This window comes from Pipistrellus kuhlii, unplaced genomic scaffold, assembly GCF_014108245.1.
Source record: "Pipistrellus kuhlii isolate mPipKuh1 unplaced genomic scaffold, mPipKuh1.p scaffold_m20_p_5, whole genome shotgun sequence".
NCBI classification, from domain to species: Eukaryota; Metazoa; Chordata; class Mammalia; order Chiroptera; family Vespertilionidae; genus Pipistrellus; species Pipistrellus kuhlii.
In genome coordinates, this window is record NW_023425551.1 from 38,308,529 (window position 1) to 38,331,169 (window position 22,641).

Here is a 22,641-nt window from a genome sequence, read left to right on the forward strand (position 1 = left end):
CTACAGCCATGAAAACTCACTTTCAAGCTGTGGCCTGGCCATGTGTGGCCCAAGTCCCGGATGCCCTCCTCCTTACTCATCACCCATTCTTCTCTCAGATTTACAAATGAGAAAGTAGATGCCAAGAGGTTATAGAACTAGTTGAAGATAATATAGTTAAAAAGTAAATGTCAAGGTCAAGATTCAAATCAAATTAACTGAAGAGTCTGTAATCTTTCCCCATACCTCCAAAACACACAAACACACGTACATACGAACAATATTTTCCCAAAAGACCTCTTTTCAACAAACTGCAAGAGTCAGCATAATAGTCCTCAAATAAAAATAAAGTAAGCATTAAATACAAGTCAATAACTGTATTAATGTTGCTGAGTAAACACAGATAAATTTAAGGTCCCACCTAGGTATCTTAATTCCTTATTTCTCCTATTGACAGCTTTTTTCATAAGTCCCAAGTGCTATTTTAAAGATATGTAAATTCACATTTCAAAAATATTCACAAACAAAGCTAATATCTGCCATTTTACAGACCTTGACTTCTAGCCCTTATATTTTTTTTACATTTTATCAAGTGTATTTTAAAATATATGTTCACATTTACATTATTCCCATTAGAGGTTTTTGTTATGGCCATACATGAGTCTCAGTTTTACCAAGAGAAAGTCAGATATTTAATTGTTCTCTTAGCCACAAGAAGAAGAAAAAAAAACGAAGACAAACTTGACCCAAAATAATTACTAGCACATTTAAAATTATATACACTCTTAGGTGTAACCTGTTTGCATCTTTTTAAATTTATTGCCCTGAATGTTTGGTGGCTTAGAATCCCACCTGAAATAAAGTATTGGTAGAAAGAGTTTTCTTTGTTAAATAATATTCAAAACAATGCCATTTAGACTGGGTCAAACTTTTACTAGTAAATAAATGTGTCAAAGGAAAGAGGGCATTTTGTCTTTTAAAACGAAAACTTAGTTTATTATTTTATTGATTTTTAATAGGTATATTAATAAAATTATCCAATGATGTGTTGTAAATCAAATTAAAACTATAGAAGAGCAAGAAAAGCAAGAAATTAATAAATTAAAATATTTTAAGCCAAATTTAGTCTACTTTCTCATTATTATGTGGTCTAAGATCCCTATCAAAATATATTTAATCATACAAATATGAAATTTTAAATTTCTGCTTAAAAAGAATGGCTAAAATTCTGTTTAGTTTTAAACTTCCTATAACACTGTCAACTCTTTATCTAATCATTCAGAATTCTTTGGAAATATTATAAGAAAAAACTCTCCCAGAGCAACAGCCACCACCAGCTTTCTAAAAAGCTAAAATGCTGCATCACTTTTATTTAAAAGCAAATGCACTCCTTAGGAATGTTAGCATTCAACGCCTGCATCATATACTCTGGACGACTAGAGTTCTTGCATATGGGTCTGATATGAACATTGCTTGGGATTATATGCCAATTAGTGAAGATCCATTCCAAGCAGCCTATTTGCTTTTCCCCTCTTCCTTTCTTCCTTTTTTTTTTTTTTTTTTTTTTAGGGGGGAAAACTGTTTTATATCGACAACCATCTGTGAGCCTGTCTTTCAGGCCATCAAACCCTACCATCCATTACGGAGCCTTCCTCACCTCCGCTGCATGACAGCACAATAAAGATGACATACTAATTCAATGACTTGTAATTTCAGCTAAACAAAGACAAGTGCTGCAGCTTCTTCTTTTGTGTTAGCAGTGCCATATCGGTAAAGCCAGCTATGCAAACATAGCACTGGGAGGGTTTTATGACAGCAGTTGAATGGGGAGACTAGCTTGGTGTTGCTTTTTATGGTTTTTGGCTCCATAATTTCTGGCTCTGTGCTGCTGGCCATGGCTATTGTGTCTGGATTCTGTGTCAGCAGCAGCTAATTGTTCCAATAATGTTTATCATAGGGATCCACCAGGGAGCTGTATATGTGGAGATAAGCTACAGGGCAATGATACACACTATCTTTCTGATCTCTCTACACACTGCTTTTGCCTCATGCCAAAAAGCTTTTCAGGTCCCCAGTCTTAAAACACACACACACACACACACACACACACACACACACACACAGCTTAATCATCGTGCCAACAATAGTGTCTAAGGGGATGTAATCAGGTTCCTCTGATAATCTTAGCAACACATGAAAGTCATGCGCAAAAGCAGTAATTGAAGCAGTTGGTTCATTCTACCACCTGCTGTTGAAGTCACAGGTTAATCTAAATGAGGTCCCTTTCCGATGAAGCAGTATGTGAGACACTTTTTATATCATAAATGTGCATTGCAGAAGCTTTACAAAATAATAAAGTAACAGTTCATTAAGTGAACTGAGTGGAGTATCCCAGGCTTGTCCAGCTTCTCCCACTGCTGGCGGATGGCATATCCGAGTGTAAATTCTGTCCTCATGTCTATACCCCAGTGCGCACTTCAGTTTGCATGTGGTTCCAGACAATGGGCGTTCCTGAGACAGATGCCCAAATGTAACTAAACGTCAGGCAATCACGGGAATCAGCTGCGGGAAAGGGGAACATTTTTCTTTGTCTGCTTTTGATGCTGTTTCCCCCCCAAGATTACTAAATAGAATGTTGACAGTGTAAAAATTGCCATAGAATCAACAATTAAGCATCTTGCCATCGTCTACGTTAGCCCATGTGTGAGGGATACATTTTTCTAATTAAACTTTTAACACCCGATTTCCATTTAAAATTTTCAACTATTTTTCCATGAGGTCTTTATCTGACAAAGACTATTAAGATTACACAGTATGCTGCTCTTCTAACAAGCAATTTCTTTAACAAAAGTGATTTTAAAAAATTATGGGGACTGTCAAAATAAGACTTTAATGAAAAAATTTAAATATTGGAGAAATGACACCTTCAGATTAAAATGTGTTCCTGCTTTTAAGTTACTGCATGGAACGAGAGCCAGCTTCGCATCAGATGCTAAACTAGGTAACATTATCTTATTTAAGTCTCAAAGCCAGTCACTGAAATTGGTGTTATGTCTGGAAAAGCTGAAGAAACTGAGGAGGCTGCATAATAATTCAGGTTTCTGGGTAAATTACGTGCTCTGCCTGGAAACCAAGTCAGCCTGAGTTCAAAACACAGTATGCACTTTTCCCACCAGAGTAAACTGATACAACATACTTGGTGTAAAAGAAGGGAAAGAAACTAGTGTTTATGTGGAGAAAGAAGCCCCATTCTGAATTAGGCATTTATTTTAGGGTCATAAAAGGGAATCCATTTATGAACCTAAATTGGTATATTCCTGAATTTAGTAGCGTGTGGGGTTGGGAGAGGGGTAGAGGAGATATTACAGGACCAGGAGCAATATCTGATAAAATAGACAATATATTAATTTAACCTAATTCCGAAGCATAATAATAAGCAGCTAACAGAGTGACTACAATATTAAAAGTATGCAACAAATGTTTGCCAAATTAAAATGGATGAACAGGTTAATCAAATAATATTAATAAACGCGACCACAAAAGCTACTACCTTTAGGAGTGCTTACTATGTGCCAGACAGCATTCTCAGTTTACATATGTTTTGTCTTGCATCCTTACAACAATCTGCTAAAACTGGAATTGTTATCCCTATTTTATAGGTGAGGAAATTACCATAAGCCTCTGAAACATTTGATCACTTGCTCATGTCTACATTAGCAGGAGAGTGCAAGAGTCAAATATTTGTCTCCAAAGATAATCTGACTCCTCAAAGCTCTTACCAGAAAAATTAATAACTGAATTTAAAAATAATGTGAACATACAAATATCTTTGATTGTCAAAGATTTTTACATTGCCTTCAAGGATAGCAGCCCTCAGTCCATGAAAGTAATCAGAAGAATTTTAAATTTCTTCTTATTAAAGGTGATTTTGTTTAGACATTTAGTATAAACTTTCTGAGCAGTCAAGACTGTTAAGATCTGGAATGTGGTACTAAAGAAAGCTGGAGAATATTCTTTGAATCTTCTAGAGATCTTTGAAAACAAATTTTACTTACATCTGTCTTAATTATTTTAAGTGGAGGCTAGAAAAATAGAATATGTTACCTTTAAAGACATATCGAGGACAATGTTCCTATACTAATTAGATGCCAATTTTTCTAGAATTTTTTTCGTAATAGACTTAAAGTATATGAACATGAAAAGGTCTAGGAATGTCCATAGCTCATAATATCACATTGAAATATGTTTTATGCAACTGCTCATCACAAAAGGTGCATTCATGAGCCTCAGTATTAATTTTCCGTTATTTAAGGCTTGAAGAGGATTCATAATTGCATTCTGTTTGGAGAGAGAAAAATACAACATCCAAAAGTAACCCTCTTTTAGAGAGGATTTTATTTCTGTTTTCCTTTTCAGTGATAAAATTCATTTCAGGTACCTGATACTACTTAACTGTAATTAGATAATCATTTAAAGCCTACCTACATATTAATACTGTTGCTGGAATTGATTAAATTAGAACATTCACACACAAAAACATTTATAACTTATGGGTCCTGTAATAACATTTTATGATTTTCCACCACACTTTGATTGGTCTATTCACTTATAATTTATTACTGGAAAATATGTTTGACAATTTATAAAGTTATATTTTGCAATTTTCAATTCTTCATTTTCTGTTTAGAATTAAACATATTAGCCTTTTATTTATTTCTTATTTATTTTTATCCTTATCCAAGAATATGTTTTATTGATTTTAGAGAGATGAAGGGGGAGGAGAAAGAGAGAGAAATAGAGATCAGTTGTCTCTAAAATGCTCCCAACCAGGGATCAAGGAGGCAATCTAGATATGTGCCCTCCCTGGGAATCTAATCTGCAACCTTTTGGTGCACAGGATGAGGCCACAACCAGCTGAGGCACCTGGTCAAGGCAACACATTAGCTTTTTGAACTACAGCTCAAGTCACAGCTTCTGGTTTCTGGTCCAAATGTAAGAAGCTTGGGTGCTATCACTCCATCTTAACAAGTCAAAAGCTAAACAGACTCAAAAATCAACTTTCTTTGATCTATGAAAAAAGTGAGGTTATAGGGCAAATTCATGGACAGAAAGACAAAATATTTTCAAAATCTAAGGACTGCTGAACTTATTCTAGATTCAACATAATCCTAATCAAATATCCAAAAGTTATTTTGTGGATATCAGAAAACTGGTTTTAAAGTTTATATGCAGAGACCAGAACTAGAATAGCCACTCTATATTGAAGGAAAAGAACAAAGTTGAAGGACTGACACTTCTTCATTTCAGTATAAATATACATTAATCAAGACAGTGTTGTGATGGTGAAAGAATAGACTCATAGATCAATGAAGCCTAGAGATGGATTCACATAAATACAGCCAACTGAACTTTGACAAAAGTTCAAAGGTAATACAATAGAGCAAAAATAGTGTTTTCAACAAAAAGTATTGTAACAACTTGACATCCATGTGCAAAAAAAAAGAAAAAAATGAATCTAGACATACACCTTACACTCTTCACAAAAATTAAGACAAGATTGATCATAGACCTAAGTGTAAAATGCAAAACTATAAACCCCCTAAAAGATAGCATACAGGAAATGTAGGTATGTTGATGACCTTTTCCATGCAACACCAAAGATAAGATCAATGAAGGAAAGAATCAATAAGGTTGACTCCATTAAAATTAAAAACTTCTACTCTGCAAAGGCATTGTCAAGAAAATGAAAAGACAAGCCACAGATTGAGAAAATATTTGCAAAGGAATCGTCTGCTAAAAGCCTGTTATTTAAAATAAAAATAAAAAACTCTTAAAAGTCAACAACAATAAGAAAACAAACAATTTGATTTAAAAATGGGCCAAATACCTGAATGAGCACCTCACCAAAAAACATATGCAGATGGCAAGTAAGCATATGAAAATTTGTTCAACATCATGCATTTTTAGGGAAATGAAAATTAAAACAACAATAAGATGCTACTATATAGCTATTAGAATGATCAAATTCCAAAACACTGGCTATACCAAATTCTGACAAGGATGTGGAGCAACAGGAACTCTCATAAATTGCTGATAGAAATGCAAAATGATTCAACCACCTTGGAACACAGTTTGGCAGTCTCTTACAAAACTAAACATATTTTATAATATGATCTAGCACTTAGACTCAGGTATAATTTACTCAAAGAATTGAATACTTCTGTCAAGAGAAACACCTGCACACTGAAGTTTGTAGCAGATGTATTCATAATTGCAGAAACTTGATAGCAATCAAGATGACCTTTTTTAGGTGAATGGATAAAAAACCACGGTACATCCAGATAATGGAATATTATTCAGTGCTACAAAAAATATAAATTATCAAGCCATAAAGAGACATGACAGAAACTTAAATGCATATTATTAAGTGCAGGAAGCCACCCCGTATTTTAAAACTCCAACTTTATGACATTTTAGAAAAGACAAAATTTTGAAGACAGTACAAATATTAGTGGTTTCCAGGGTTTATGGAGGAGGCAGGAATAAATAGGCAGTACACAGGATTTGCGGGGCAATGAAACTATTTTATATCATACCACATGGTGGATACATATAATTTGCATTTACCAAAACCCATAGAACGTACAAAATTAAGAGAAAATCCTCATGTAATCTATGGATTTGGGTGATAATGTTGTGTCAATGTCGGTCCATAAATTATAACAAATATACCTCTGGTAAGGGACATTGATAGTGGGGGAGGTTGAGCGTGTGTGTGTGTGTGTGTGTGTGTGTGTATAACAATCATGTAAATATCACATTAAATGAGGCATGTAGCTCACTGGCCATGAGTTTGACATGCTTGGACAGGGAGTACATTGGAACTCTACTTCCACTCAATTTTCCTATGAACCTAAAACTAATCTAAAAATAAAATGTATTAAATATAAAAAAAAGTCAAAAATTTTTTAAAAATTGAGAGAAAAAATCTATCCTTCATTTGCTATCAAACAGCCCAGTTAAAATCTAAATCTAACCATATCATTTCCCTGCTGAAAATCCTTCAAGGACCCCCTACTCCTTACCTGAATAAGTATGGCATGTTCATGAGATGATTTTAAGAAATACATGGATAACTCTAAATGTTTAATTGTAATGTATTTGTTGTTGAGTGTATTAGAAAAGTAAAACTAGCATAACAACAACAAAAAGAAGTTTCATGACCATTCGCTGATTCTGACAATTGGATTATTTATCTCTATAGCATGGTAAGCTATACATTTTTCAATAGTCCATTAACTCAATTCCTTTATAAAGCATACTTTTTCTCATCATTATCCACTGTAAAATTAGGGGTATATTTCATATTGGGGGAGAATTTTAATCACTTGACTGTTAAGGCAGTTAATATTTAAAAAATGATCTAGCTCATAGCCTAAGTTCCTAACAACAACATAAAATCTTTATAGTATTCAAAATACTTGAAAATGATTTAAAATAAGATAGCTGTAATTAAAATATATTAGAATCATAGAAAATAGAGCTCTTTTATACCTGGTGAAAACAAATTAAAAGTAAAACTTTTTCACCAGTCTTTTTATAACTCAGTGCTTGAATAAATCATCTATAAGGTAAATATTTCTATGTATACACACACACACACACACACACACACTAGAGGCCCAGTGCATGACATTCGTGCATGGGCCAGGTAATCCCTCAGCCCAGCCTGCACCCTCTCCAATCTGGGATCCCTCTCACAATCCAGGAGGGCTGGCTCCTCACTGCTTACCTGCCTGCCTTCCTGTATGCCCCTAACCACTTTTACCTGATCACTCCTTAACCACTCCCATGCCAGCCTGATTGATGTCTAACTACTCCCCTGCCAGCCTGTTTGCCCCCAACTTCCCTCATCTGCCAGCCTGGTCACCCCTAACTGCCCTCCCCTGCAGGGTTGATCGCCCCCAACATCTCTCCCTTACAAGCCTGGTCCCTCTCAACTGCCCTCCCCTGATGTCCATCTTGTGGTGGCCATCTTGTGTCCACATGGGGACAGGATCTTTGACAACATGGGGGCAGCCATCTTGTGTGTTGGAATGATGGTCAATTTGCATATTACTCTTTTATTAGATAGGATAAAGGCCTTGTGCATGGGGGTGGGCCAGCTGGTTTGCCCTGAAGGGTGTCCCAGATCAAGGTGGGGGTTCCCTTGGGGCATGGGGAGGCACAGGCGAGGGGCCTGTGGTGGTTTTCAGGCCAGCCACGCCCCTCTCCCCCCTCACCCCAGGCAACCCAAGTGGAAGCCCTGGTATATGGAATTTATTTATCTTCTACAATTAAAACTTTGTAGCCTGGAGTGAAGACCTGAGCTGGCCAGGTATGCAGAAGCTTGACTTCCTCCATTGCCAGGGGCAACCCTAGCCTCCTGCTCTTCCAGCTCAGTGGCTGTTGCCATTTCTGTTGGAACTTATTTACCTTCTATAATTGAAACTTTGTATCCTTGAGTGGAGGCCTCAGCTGGCCAGGGTGTGCAGAAAGCTTGGCTTCCTCCATTGTCAGGGAAACCCAAGCCTCTCTCGTCCTCTCTATGGCCACAGCCATTTTGGTTGGGGTCAATTTGCATACTCACTCTGATTAGCTGGTGGGCATGGCTAGTGGACATGGCTTGTTGGTATAGCGAAGGTATGGTCAATTTGCATATTACTCTTTTATTAGATAGAAGATTATATATATAATTCCAGATAAGAAGGGGAAGGGAGAGAGTGATAGAAACATCAATGATAAGAGAGAATCATCAATTGCCTGCCTCTTGCACACCTCTGACTGGGGATTAAGCCTGCAGCCCAGGCAGGTGCCTTGACCTGGAATTAAAACGTGACCGCCTCCTGGTTCATAGGTTGATGCTTAATCACTGAGCAACGCAGGCTGGGAAAGGTAATTCTTTATATTCACCATTTTTCCTATTTTGCAGTTTCATCATCTCTTGATTTTACTAACTTTTTTCTAATTGATTTAACTACAATATTATCGATTGGTATGCAGTGGTAGCATGACTTTTCTTTGGCATGGAAACATAGAAGCTGCTAAAGCAAAGCATGTCCAGTCTTTGAAATGAAGGCCCTGCCCATTGTCAGGAAAGATCAGGAAGTAAGAGGAATATTTCTCTTCTTTCCCTTCATGATGGTATTGTTATGTAATAGACCAGTGGTCGGCAAACTCATAGTCAACAGAGCCAAATATCAACAATACAATGATTGAAATTTCTTTTGAGAGTCAAATTTTTTAAACTTAAAGTTCTAACACCACTTCTTCAAAATAGACTCAACCAGGCCATGGATAAATATGTGCATGGAGATATATACGTGTGTGTGTGTGTGTGTGTGTGTGTGTGTGTGTGTGTGTGTGTATATATTAGAGTACTAGAGGCCTGGTGTGCACAAATTCATGCACAGGTGGAGTCCCTCAGCCTGGCCGGCGATTGGGGCCATCAAGGCCATCTCACCCAGGACTGAATGGGGCCAGCTGGTCGGGGGGAGGGACAGTGGGAAGTTGGCTCTGGGAGCACACTGACCACCAGGAGGCAGCTCCTGCATTGAGTGTCTGCCCCATTTTGGTCAGAGCTACCTGCCAGTCAACAGGTCGTCCAGTTATAAAGATCACTTAAGCTTTTATAGATGATATAGATATAGATATAGATATAGATATAGATATAGATATAGATATAGATATAGATGTAGATATAGACACATATAGTTATATATGCACTTATGTGTATATAGTTTACTGTCACTATTAGCTCAAATTCACTGTGGAGGAAAAAAGACCCATGGGTTTATTTCTTTTTCAATATTGTTTCCAATTTCAAGAACTTTCCATCACAATTTATGACTCATCTACCATGTGGTCTACTCTTGCTTTCTGCTTGTAGCCCATGGAAAGGGCATTATCTAAACATGGTATAAAACATAATTAATTCACCAGGAAACAATTAATTATCCATGATATTTAATGTCAATCTTTTTCTAAGATTACTGTAACAAGGCACTTAAAAGTGACTGAGTTTTAAATGTGTCATTATAATCACATTTATTAAACAGCTATAAGTGTTTACTTACCAATAGGAGAAAAAATACATGCTTGAATTAGAAGAAATGAGAAAAAGTCAAGTTTTACTAAGCATTGTGTGAATGGTATTAGATTAGGGAAAAAAAAGCCTGAGGTCATTTTTCATCTCCATGTTAATATTCACTTTTCTCCAGTAGTAAAATGTCTACAAGTAGCTGAAATGAACAATTAAACAAAACATGATATCTGTGACTACAAAGGAAAACAGTTTTGAAGACCTTAAAATATAAAAAGCTCAAATGTCACCAAAACAGAATAATTCATAATCTTCCATCTCAGTTATGTAATTTCTAGAGGAAAGGAAGCATATTAATGGCAATCATTTCCTGAAACGCATTTGAAAAACTCTGTAGGAAAGCAGTGATTAGAAATAAAAATGTACTTTTTTTTTTAATTCAGGAAACCTTCTGCCAAGTGTATGAAGTGATACCATCCTCCTGCTAATTGTTAACCCAGTGTTAAGTACCTAGTGATTTTTCATTCAACCAAAATGTAGTAAGCCTTATTCATATCCAGGACATGAATGCCAGGGGACAAGTGGAATAAGTAGATGAGGTTTTTGCTCTGAGAGAGCCTACATTCTAGTAAGGATATTCAGCCAGGAGGCACATAAAGAAGTAAATAATACAAGTTTACAGAGGGAAAATATTTTGAAGAAAATAATATGGAGTATCTGGCAACAGTAGGTAGGATAGTGAAGGAAATACCTTTTGAGAGAATGGTATTTGAGATAAGACAAAGAACTATGAAGGATACATAGTGCATTTAACTATTTTCTGAGAAATAGCTCTCTAGATGGAAAACTTAAGAACTGGTTAAAACCAATTTTACTCACAAAAGTTTGCCCAAGATTTAGACAGAGGTATGAGGAACAATGGCCAAAGCTACATAAGAACATTTTAAAAGTACAGATTTTTAAAATTCTGATTAATGGACATATTTGCTTGGGTTCTAGAGTCAGACAGACCTGAATTTAATTCTCTCTCTGAGGCCATCCACAGGATCATCTTGGCAAGTCCCTCCATCGTTCTGACAGTGCCTACTTCATAGACTTATTCTATGACAGGCATTCTTTGCCTGTCATAGAATATAAGATGAAAAATACTTTATCATACAAAACTGTAGTTAGTAAATGCCTGCACCATTGGAAAATAATTAGAGGGTATTAATTATGTTTTCAGCAAAGGTCAAGTGAAGAATAGTATTTAGATTTTTTATATGGGAGTCATTAGGAAGCTCAGATAAGTGGAGGCTGTAAAGTGCTCTTTCCCTATGAACTTCCTTCTATTGCAGCATTAGATATATCTGTCATAATATCATATTCTTGAGTCTAAAGTCCTTGTTCTACAGGACTAACATTGAAAACACTAGCAAATTCTCACAAATGCAGGCATTTCCCAGACAATTTCACCCCATGCTGATATGTTTTTCTTTTAGTTTGAACTAAAAACTAACATTATTTGAAATATTTTACCTCAAAGCATCTTTCCAGACTACATATGTGTTTACATTAAGCAAAAGCAACTAACCTTAATTTTGCTATACCATGTAACAATCAATTCTAGCTATTGATTGTATTTTGCCTCATACCTCACTTTTTTGTTGTTGTTTGTTTTGTTAAACCTCACCAGAGAATATTTTTCCATTGGCTTTCAGAGAGAATGGAAGGAAGGAAAGGGGGGAGGGGTAGAGAGAGAAATATTGATGTGAGAGAAACACATCACATCGAATGGTTGCCTCCTGAACATGCCTTGACCAGGCATGGGGACCAAACCCACAATCCAGGTACATGCCCTTGATTGGGAATTAAACCCTCCACCCATCAATGCATGGGCTGATGGTCTAACCATTGAACAACAGTGACTAGGGCTGCCTCATGTACCTTTAACATAACCTATAGCTAACTTTCAGTTTTAAGATCACTGCGGCTAATGAAAACATGTCACTTGGCAAAAGGTTTAGAAACCAAATTCACCTGCAGTCCTGGGATATAGGGAGGAAAATTGTGTTTTTAATTTTAAAAAAATTAAGAAATTCTGATTTACAAGTCACTTAGGAATAAAAGAGATGCTATTTTAAAAGTCTTATTAAAAATAATTTCTAATACTGTTGTTGGAAATAACTTACAAATATCCTTGTTCCCAAATTACTCCATTGCTGTCTTTCCACCAGGCTGAAATGAAAAATGTTTGCAAAATACAAACTCAACAATAAGGATTTATTACAATCCCATTCATATAACCAATGAGTAGCAATTATGAGTAAAGCAGGCTCCGGGGGACAGAGGGATGAGTAAGTACTCAAGGAGCTGAAAGCCTATTTATGAGCCCAGAGAGCTTGTTAGGAAAGCTACCCTGTCTGTTTCTTCAATATTTGCTTCACTCTCTCTAAGGGAGTTAAGACAATGAAATCACCTAAGATGCCTCAGAACCCATAGAGTGAGCTCTTGAATGCAAGCTGAGAACATGAGCCTGTGGACCACTTGCCTTTCTGAAAGCCTCACCAAGGTCTCTACCTGCTCTGCCTCTCTGGGGACATTTTAGTAGATGAGTCTGTAACATGGCCATGCACTTTCTGACACTTAAATTCATGGGAGTAGCTGCAAGTCTATTTTTCATTTCTGGCTACACACACACTCTAAGCCCTGGTCTTCCCCACATACTTAGGACATGTAGTGCAAGGCCACAGAAAATACCTTGCACTCAGTTTTTTTACTCAACACTGTTCCTACTTTTTTGTGTAGTAGGGCTAATGCCATGACTGCAGCTTTGAGAGAGAGAGAGAGAGAGAGAGAGAGAGAGAGAGAGAGAGAGAGAGAGAGAGAGAGAGAAGTAATTTCTTACTAATAATTTAGAGCAATCTCAACTGATTCTATTCAGGTATAATTTACAAAAAAAAAAAAATACCTATTTTAAGTGTACAGCTTGATGAGTTTTGACAAAATTATATACCCGGCTAACTATCATCACATCAAGTTACAGATTATTTCCATCTTTGACTACTTGTTTTATTCTTTGCAGCTAGAGTATGAAGTGAGAGGTGCATCCATTTTTGAAGCTTTCAATATATATTGCCAATTACCTTCCAGAAAGTTATTACAATTGGCCATGCTCTCAGTTGTGGATGAGAATGCAAAATTTAGATAAGAGGTCATTGCTCTGTTGGCAGCTGTGTTGTTCCTTCCCATAATATCTGAATATATATGATTTTTCACAGAAAGGAAGGGAGAGGGACGAAGGATAGAGTGCCAGAAACATGGATGAGAGAGAAACATCGATCAGCTGCCTCCTGCACACACAGCTCTCCCACCCCCCAACTAGTAATGTTCCCACAACCAAGGTACATGCCCTTGACCTGAATCAAACCTGGGACCCTTCAGTCAGCAGGCCAATGCTCTATCCACTGAGCCAAACCAGTCAGGGCAAGATCTGATTTTTTATTAAGCAAATTAAAGAAGCTTTAAAAATGATGTATTTGCTTTCATAATTAAAATCATTGAATTGTTATAGAAGTGGAATCCTTAGGAGCAAATTAAAAGCATATTAGTAATAGAAACTGTTGATATGTATTTAAGATAGTAATCTAACATAAACATTTTAAATTATCTGTTTTTCAAAAATAAAAAAAATATAATTGAGCTAGCATGGAGCTGTGTGGATCTGTCTTACAGCAGGGCTATTCCAAAGGTCGTTAGTTGGTAGGCCAGTAATATCGGCATCAACTGGGGATTTATTAGGAATGCAAGTTCTCAGGCCCTTCCAGAGACCTGAATCAGAAACACTGGGCTTTAGGCCTCTCAGTCGGTGTTTTAATAATCCCTCTAGTTTATAATGATGCATACAGTATAAAAAGGACATTCTTTGAGGATACATTTAAAAGAGGAAAAAATTAAAATTCTTTCCAATACTCAGGAGTAAATATAGCCATCATCAATCGCCAAATGGTTTTTTCTGTCTTCCCTCGATCTAGTTCTCTTACCTTCTAACTAGAGGCCCAGTGCACAAATTCCTGCGTGAGTGGGTCCATCCGGCTGGCCCAGCCCAATCAGGGCAGATTGGGGCTGGACCTGTCGGGAGGAGGAGATGGTGAGCGGTTGGCCTGCCAGCCCAGCTCAGATCAGGCCTGATCAGGGCAGGGCTGGCTGGGGTAAGGGGCCTCAGGCAATTGGCTGGTATGCCCCACCCCTGATTGGGGTTGGGGGGGCAATTTGGGGCCAGAAGCCTAGGGGAGGGGCCCTGGGTGGTTGGCCGGCTGGCCCTGCCCCTGATGGGGGAGTTGGGCCATCCAGGGGGAGGAGCTTCAAGAGTTGGCTGGCTGGCCTCACCCCCTATTGGGGTGGGGGCCATCAGGGGCAGGACCAGCTGGGGGGAGGTGCTGCAGGAGGTTGGCCACCTAGTCCCGCCTTCTATTGGAGTGAGGGGGTGCGATCAGGAGTGGGCCAGCCATGGAAAGGAGCTGAGGGCTTATAGTGGTGGGGAGGGCTGACAGGGGGCAGGGCTGAGAGGGAAGGGAGGAAACTTTTGGCTGGCTCACTCTTGATCTGGGTGTGAGATTCTGATTAGGGATAGGCCAGCAGGCAAGAGGGGCCAAGAGGTTGGCTGGCCGGCCTCACCCACTGATCAGGCTGGTTTGCTGGTCACAGTGGGCATCATAGACTCCAGGCATTAGGTCATTATGGCCATTATGGTAGCTGGCTTTATATAGATAGATATAGATAGATATAGATATAGATATAGATATAGATATAGATATAGATATAGATATAGATATAGATATAGATATAGATATAGATAAAGATATAGATATACATATAGATTAGGTATAGGTATAGGTATAGGTATAGTTTAAATTATTTCTAATATTCTTTGTAGATTTAAAAATTCATGACTGCCATGTACAAAGGTCTGAATTTGGACTATGGCAGATATAAAGAAGTCATGAGTCATGATCTTTGACTTCAAAGAGCTTAAATAAATTTGGTTGAGCAGTCATAACATAACTAAACATAAGAGGGATGTGGACAATCGGCCATATAGGTACCAGAGAAAGATGGAGATGGAGATCATATAAAGGAGATGAAACTCACTGAGGGTTTTGGTGGACAGTTGGGCTTCTATGAAAAGACGTGACCTGAGTTGTACATCAAACATTATGTAGGTTTTGCTTTAGTGGCAGAAGGAAGAGTGAGTTAGAAGGCTGTGGAAAGTCACACTCTTTTTCTGGGTATTTTGTGAAGTATGCAGTCAGTTTTTAAAAGTGGTTCCTTAAAAAGAAGACAAAAGGAAAGCCAAGAAACATATGGAAACATGCTCAAAGTCACTAATCATCTGAGAGATGCAAATCAAAGCGACAATGTGGTACCATCTCACACCTGTCAGAATGACTATCATCAACAAATCAACAAACAAGTGTTGGCGAGGATGCAGAGAAAAAGGAGCCCTCTTGCAGCCTCTGTGGAGAACAGTATGGAGTTTCCTCAAAAAACTGAAAATGAAATTCCTATTTGACCCAGTAATCCCACTCGTAGGAATATATCCTAAGAAACTAGAAACACCAATCAGAAAGGATATATGCACCCCTATGTTCATAGCAGCCATTTATAATAGCTAAGATTTGGAAACAGCCTAGGTGCCTGTCAGCAGATGATTGGATCAGAAAATATGGTACATCTACACAATGGAATATTATGCTGCCATAAAAAAGAAGGAATTCTTATAATTTGCAGCAACCTGGATGGAATTGGAGAACATTATGCCAGTCAATGAAAGAAAAACACCACATGATCTCACTCACTTATGAATAATAAAGAACATTATAAACTGATGAACAAAAAGATACATACAGAGATAGTAAAGCAACAAACAGACTGTCAAATTACAGTGAGAAGGTTAGGGAGAGGTGAGGGAGACAAGATATCAACTGAAGGACTTGTATGCATGCATATACACATAACCAATGAACGCATAACTCTTGGGGGTGAGGGCAGGCAATGGTAAGATATATATACACATATAATACCTTAATAAAAAAAAAAAGAAAATAAATAAAAGTGGTTCTTTGGTCAGTAGAAAATTAAAATATCCTTGTGTAATGGTTTGGCTATACAAATCGGATCACAAGATTCTGAAAGCCTCATCAAGCTCTCTACCTTCTCTGACTCTCTGGGGACATTTTAGTTAAAAGAAAGAAAAACAAATCACTTAAGCAATATGCATCAAAATGCCTTTATAGTTACCTGAAAAAAAACTCAAACTATAAGTTTATTCTTGAAAACCTTTGAAATTTAACTGCTCAAAGAGAAATAAAACTTAAAATTTGCATATTGCTTACAAAGAGAATCGTAGCTAATGTTTGGCGTATTATTTTATAAAAGCTTTGTTATGACCATATTTTCCTGTGAACTTAAAAATCTAAGTATTTAATGATGAGCTATATAGTTTAATAAAATTCAAAAAACCTTTTGACACTGCTGTGGCATATTAGGCTGGGCACATGAAAAAATTAGATCCAATAACCTACAAAAGCCAGACTTGGAATATTTATCTCATACCATTCTCAGGATTCCATTCTGTTTCTCTTAAGAGAAATTGCTGTGAAATTAGAATATACTATGAAGGAAGGTCAAGGAGAGTCTTATAAAATATCTAAGAACTTCCCCTGACTAGTAAGGAAAGATGACATTTTTATGCATAGAAAACTGATAATTTTTAAACATTATTTCAAATCAATTTCACTGATCTACTGATTGATTGATAGCTGTAAGTTAGCATGTATTGTTAAAATACCTTATCAGAGTGGAAAATTTCGCATTCAGTGTGTCTTTGACAAAGTCTTCACCTCTCATAGGTATGACATTTTCATCAAAAGGCAAAGGATAATCTAAAAGTAGATGTAACAAAATACAAAGTAGAGGTTTTCACTTTCAAGCACATTGAGTTTGCTAAACTGATCTCTAAGACTTATGATTAAGTATTGACATTGCCATGAATCAAAAATATGTAGTGCATCCCACCACACATTGGAATGATCACTGTGGTATATTTAATATTTAGATACCTCACTTAAACTAAGGGGCTAAAATATCCATGTAATTACCTACAATAGTAATTGCAGGGAGAAAATACAGACTCGAACCATTCCAATTTCCACCTTGTAAATTGGAAATTAAATAAAACAAAGTGCGTGGCTTTGACCATGCACCACAGAGGTTTGACTACAAAGTGTTCAGTTGAGTGCTTAACAGCCTCCTCTGATGCTTTATTGAGTTGATCATTGTGAAAACACAGCTTTGCCTTTAGTTATTTGTTTCCCTCCCCCAATAAAAATCACTTTGCTTTTTAATAGAGCATCAAACTAATAGAGTTCCTAGATTTCTTTGAAAACCTCCCTATTACTTATCTCTACAAATAATAACAGTATTTATAACAGCTCTCTCTGAGCTGTTAACCTCATTTTCCTGTCTAATAATGTGACATCTGACATATTTATTTGAAAGGAAAAGTGACCAAGAATTAATCTATAGTAAGCCACTAGCACTTGAACAACTTTGCAAATATATGACATTATATTACAATTTCCTAACATTATCTCTTCATATGGTACCTATTTTAAGCACAGAGTAAACAAAACTTGGCTCTGAAATACTCCCCAGATATATTTATTATAACTTCCATTAAAATCATTTTCCATTTCACTATTATCTCAAAGTTGAACATTAAAACTTCAGTAAAATAGAAAATAATAAATAAGATTTTTGTTTCTACAATGAAACTTTTAAAATTAAGTTTTTATATTTAAAGATAGAGTAACTATAACAATGTGTATAATTATTATATACATCAATGTAATTGACACTGCTAGGACTCTGTGAGTCAAGCAAAAATAATCATGTAATATATAAGAACCAAATATGAAAAACTTCATAAATACTTTTTTCTACAGATAGGAATTTCTCTATTATGTGACTTAACTCTCTAGTAATATGACTAAAATAAACTTTAAACTTCAATTCATTCTTAATGGTATCATTAGTACAAGTTATATGTACAGTAAATATACATTTTTCTATTTTTTTCTAATAACTTGTGCATATTTATAAGCTCCTATACCTATCAGCTTAGTGATGTCTGCTGCACAAATAGTGTTAATTTATATTAGCTACTGACATGATTTCACCTGTACGCCTAATTAATTTTAGCTTATGTGACTCAACCAGTTCATGAAATCACATTCACAAAACAGTGAAACCACCAAATAGTAAGTGGAAAAGTTCAATCTTTATCTCTTTCAAATAATTTTGAAAAGGATCTAATCCATAATTCATACCTATCAACAGATCTAAATATGCAAACACAAAAGTTTATTCTTTCGCAATTTGTAGGTGTTTAATTTTTTTTAATATGATTTTGATTTGAGACTATCTCAAACTTATCAGTAGACAAAAATAATTTTTTTCTTGAAAGGCTTGAGAGTAACTTGTCAAACTGATGCCCCATCACATCTGAATTCTTATGTATTTCTTATAAATAAGTTCATTCTTTTACACAGCTGCCATATAGTTAGGAAATTACTACCATCTACTCCTCAGACCCCTTTGAAGTCATCCAATTGCCTTAGAGCAAAAGGATCCGGTACAGAATCATGCTTTGCATTCGTTGTCATATCTCATTAGCTGTCCTTAGCCTGGTACAGTTATTCAGTCTTTTTTGGTGACCTGACACTGAATATGGTAGGCCAGTTACTTTGAAGAATAGCCCTCGGTTTGAGATTGTCTAATGCTTCCTCACAAGTAGATCTAAGTTATGCATTTTTTAGCAGAAATATATGTGATGTTGTCTTCATCTAATTGCATGCCGTTTGAAAAGGCACACAATTCTGATTTGTCCTGTTATTGATGATGTTCACTTCGGGTTTTTGCTTGTCTGTTTTTGGCTTAAACAATAGAAATGTATTGTCTCCGTTCTGGAAGCTAGCAGTAAGGTGTCAGCAGGGGTGGTTCCCTGAAGGCATGAGATAAAGTGTGCACCATGCCTCTGTTCTAGCTTCTGGTGGCTTGCTGGCAGCCTTTGACATTCCTTGGTTTGAAGAAGCATCACTCCAGTCTCTGCATTCATCTTCACATGGTGTTCTTGTGTGCATGTCTCTGTGATCAAATTTACCCTTTTATAAGGACCTCAGTTATAATGATTGGGGCCCACCCTACTCCTTTATAACCTCTTCTTAACTAATCACATCAGTAATGACCCTATTTCCAAATAAGGTCACATTCTAAGGTATGAGGGCTGTACTTAACCACGTAAGTTTTGTAGAGGACTACAATTCCATCCAAAACAGAAGCAGAAAGGACTGCTCCTTGCAGTCTCCTTCCTGTTCCTGTCAGTGCCAGCTGCTTCCAGAAACAGAAGTTAGTTCCCATTTCCAGGTTCCCATTTTCTTACACTCCTAAAAGCAGCCTTATTTTTTTTCTTTTTTTTATTGATTATGGTATCACATAATTGTCCTCATCCCCCCAGTCCCATCCCAAACCCCCATCACAGCCACCAGTATCAGCTGGCCAGGGGCACTCAGAGGCTGTCTCGCCCCGTGGGATCCTCCTCCAAAATCTAAATTCTGCCCTTTCTACAACATTTAGGAATAACTGACAAATATATCGGTATGTACTTAAAGTATACAATATGATTTAATGTACATATAGGTTGTAGAATAATTACAAGATCAAGATAATTAACATGTACATCAACTCACATAGTTAACTCTTGAGTGTGTGTGGTTAAATCACTTATCTCCTCTCAGCACCTTTCAAGTATATAGTGCCACATAATTACTCATAGTCATCATGCTGTACATTAGCTCCACAAAATCTATTTTTCTTATAACTGAGAGTTTGTACCCTTTGACATACACCTCCTTGTTTAGCCTTCCTCCCAGACCTTGACAAACATCATTATAGTCTCAGTTTCTATGGAATTGGGATTTTTCTTTCTTTTTTATCCCTTCTCTTTTTAGATTTCACATATAGGTGATACCATATAGTATTTCTTTTTCTTTGCCTGGCTTATTTCACTTACCATATTGCCCTCCAGGTTCATTTCTGTTATCCAAGTAACAGGATTTCGTTTTGTAAAATGCTGGGGGGGGAAAAAACACCATTGTATGTATATATAATACTATGTTTTAATAATCCACTGTTGAACGACATTTAGGTTGTTTCCATATTTTGCTACTGTGAATAATGGGCGTGCAGATATCTCTGTGATACTGATTTCATTTTCTTCAGATATATACCCAGGTGTGAGATTGCTGGATTATGGTAGTTCTATTTTTAATTATTTGAGGAACCTTCAAACTGTTTTCCATAGTGCCTACACAAATTTACATTCCACCAACAGTGCACACAGTTCTTTTATTCTCCACATCACTGCCAACATTTGTAATCTCTTGTCTTTTTAATAACAGGCATCCTAACAGGGCTGAGGTGATATATCATTGTGGTTTTGATTTGCATTTATCTGGTGGCTGGTGATGTTGAATACCTCCCATGTACCTATTGGCCATTTATATATCTCCTTTGAAAAAATATTCACTTAGGTTTATTGCCCATTTTTAATAAAGTTATTTGGTTTTCTGCTATTGAGTTTCAGGAGATATAGTTCTATATATATTAATAGAACATATTAAAGATTCCACCATAAAACTGATAAATAAATTCAGTAAAATTTCAGGAAACAAAAAGTCAACAAACAAAAATTATTTGCATTTTCAACAAGAATGAACTCTGTAAAAGAGAAATAAGAAAGTAATCCCACTTACAATAGCATAAAAAACAATAAAATACTAAAGAATAAAAATTACCAAGGAGGTAAAAAATCTGTACACTGATGACTATCAGTCATTGATGAAAAAAAAAAAATGAAAATACAATTAAAAGGTACCATATCCTGGGATCCTGGATGAAAGAATTTATTGTTAAAATGTTCATATTACCCAAAACAATATATAAACTCACTACAATCCTTCTGAAAATTCCAATGACAATTTTTGCAGAAATAGAAAAAACAATTTTAAAATTCATATGGAACCACAAAAGACCTGGAATAATTAAAGCAATCTTAACAAAGAAGAATGAAAGTGGAGGCATTAGACCTTCTAATTTCAAATATGTTATAAGCCTACAATAATCAAAGCAGCATGGTGCTGGCATAAAAGCAGGTACACAGACTTATGAGAAAAAATAAAGAGCCCAGAAAGAAGTCCACATCCATACTTTTAACGTATCTTTGACAAGGGCACCAATAATGAGGAAAGGATAATCTCTTTAATAAATGGTGCTGGGAAAACTTTATAAACAGGAGTAAAAAATGAAATTAGACCTCTATCTTGCTCCACTGACAAAAATGAACTTAAAATTCACTAAAGATGAAATTGAAGACCTGAAACCATAATATCCTAGAAGAAAACCTAGGTAAAAGCTCCTTTATGTTGGCTGGGAAATGATTTTGGGGGGCTCAAACACCAAAAACATAGTCAACAAAACCTAAAATAAACAGGCCAGACTACATCAAACTAAAAACCTTCCTCTTTTGCTGTCTTTGTCAAATTATGATTTTTTTTTGTAGTGGTATGCTTTGATTTTTTTTTTTCCTCCTTATCATTTGTCTGTCTATCACAAGTTTTTGCTTTATGGTCACCACGAGGCTCTCATAAGCTAATAACAAGTTAACTTCAATTACATAAAAAATTTAATACATTTGCTTGCCCCACTCACATTTCATCTTTTATTTTAATTTACACATTTTATTTTATCATTTTAATTTTCAGTTATAGTTGGCATACATTATTCTATTAGTTTCAGATGTACCCCCCAGTGATTAGACACTATGTATCTAAGTGATCACCTGGTTTCTTTGTATGAGTCATTGTATTTTTTTCTCTTGCTGAATTCTGACTTGGTCTTTGAGTTTTGAGAGTGTGATTACAAGATCTCAGTGAAAATCTCTAGATTGAATCTTTAAGGATTTGGGGGATTCATGTTCCTGGAGGGCCATATTTGCCCTTAGGTTAGAGAAGATGCAGGTATTATAGGGGCTCTGCCTCCAGCTCCATCAATACTGCATTCTCTAGTTTCCCTCCCACCCTTACTACATAGATTGGTGTAGGCCTGTGGTTGGCAAACTGCAGCTCATAAGCCACATTTGGCCCCTTGAGTGTGGCTCTTCCACAAAATACCACAGCCTGAACCAGTCTATTTTGAAGAAGTTTAAGTTTAAAAAATTTGGCTCTCAAAAGAAATTTCAATCATTGTACTGTTAATATTTGGCTCTGTTGACTAATGAGTTTGCTGACCACTGTTGTAGGCCCTCTCAGTAATTCCTCACCTTCTTCCTCTGGTTTCTACAGATTTCACTCTCTCTATTCAACATTCCTAATTTTGCAGCATAGAAGATATGGCAACTAAGTTAGCAAAAGTTCTCCTATAGAATAAAGGATGAGGAGAGGATATACCAGGTAAAGTTGGGTTGAGGACAGATAGAGAACTCT

At 36.4% G+C, this 22,641-nt stretch overlaps 1 long non-coding RNA gene across 1 annotated transcript in view; it reads right to left on the minus strand.

Annotated features, from left to right (window-relative positions):
• The window catches only part of LOC123651393, a 334,810-nt gene that overhangs the window by 103,008 nt on the left and 209,161 nt on the right, over positions 1–22,641 (minus strand). The gene's annotated exons all lie outside the window — the stretch shown is intronic.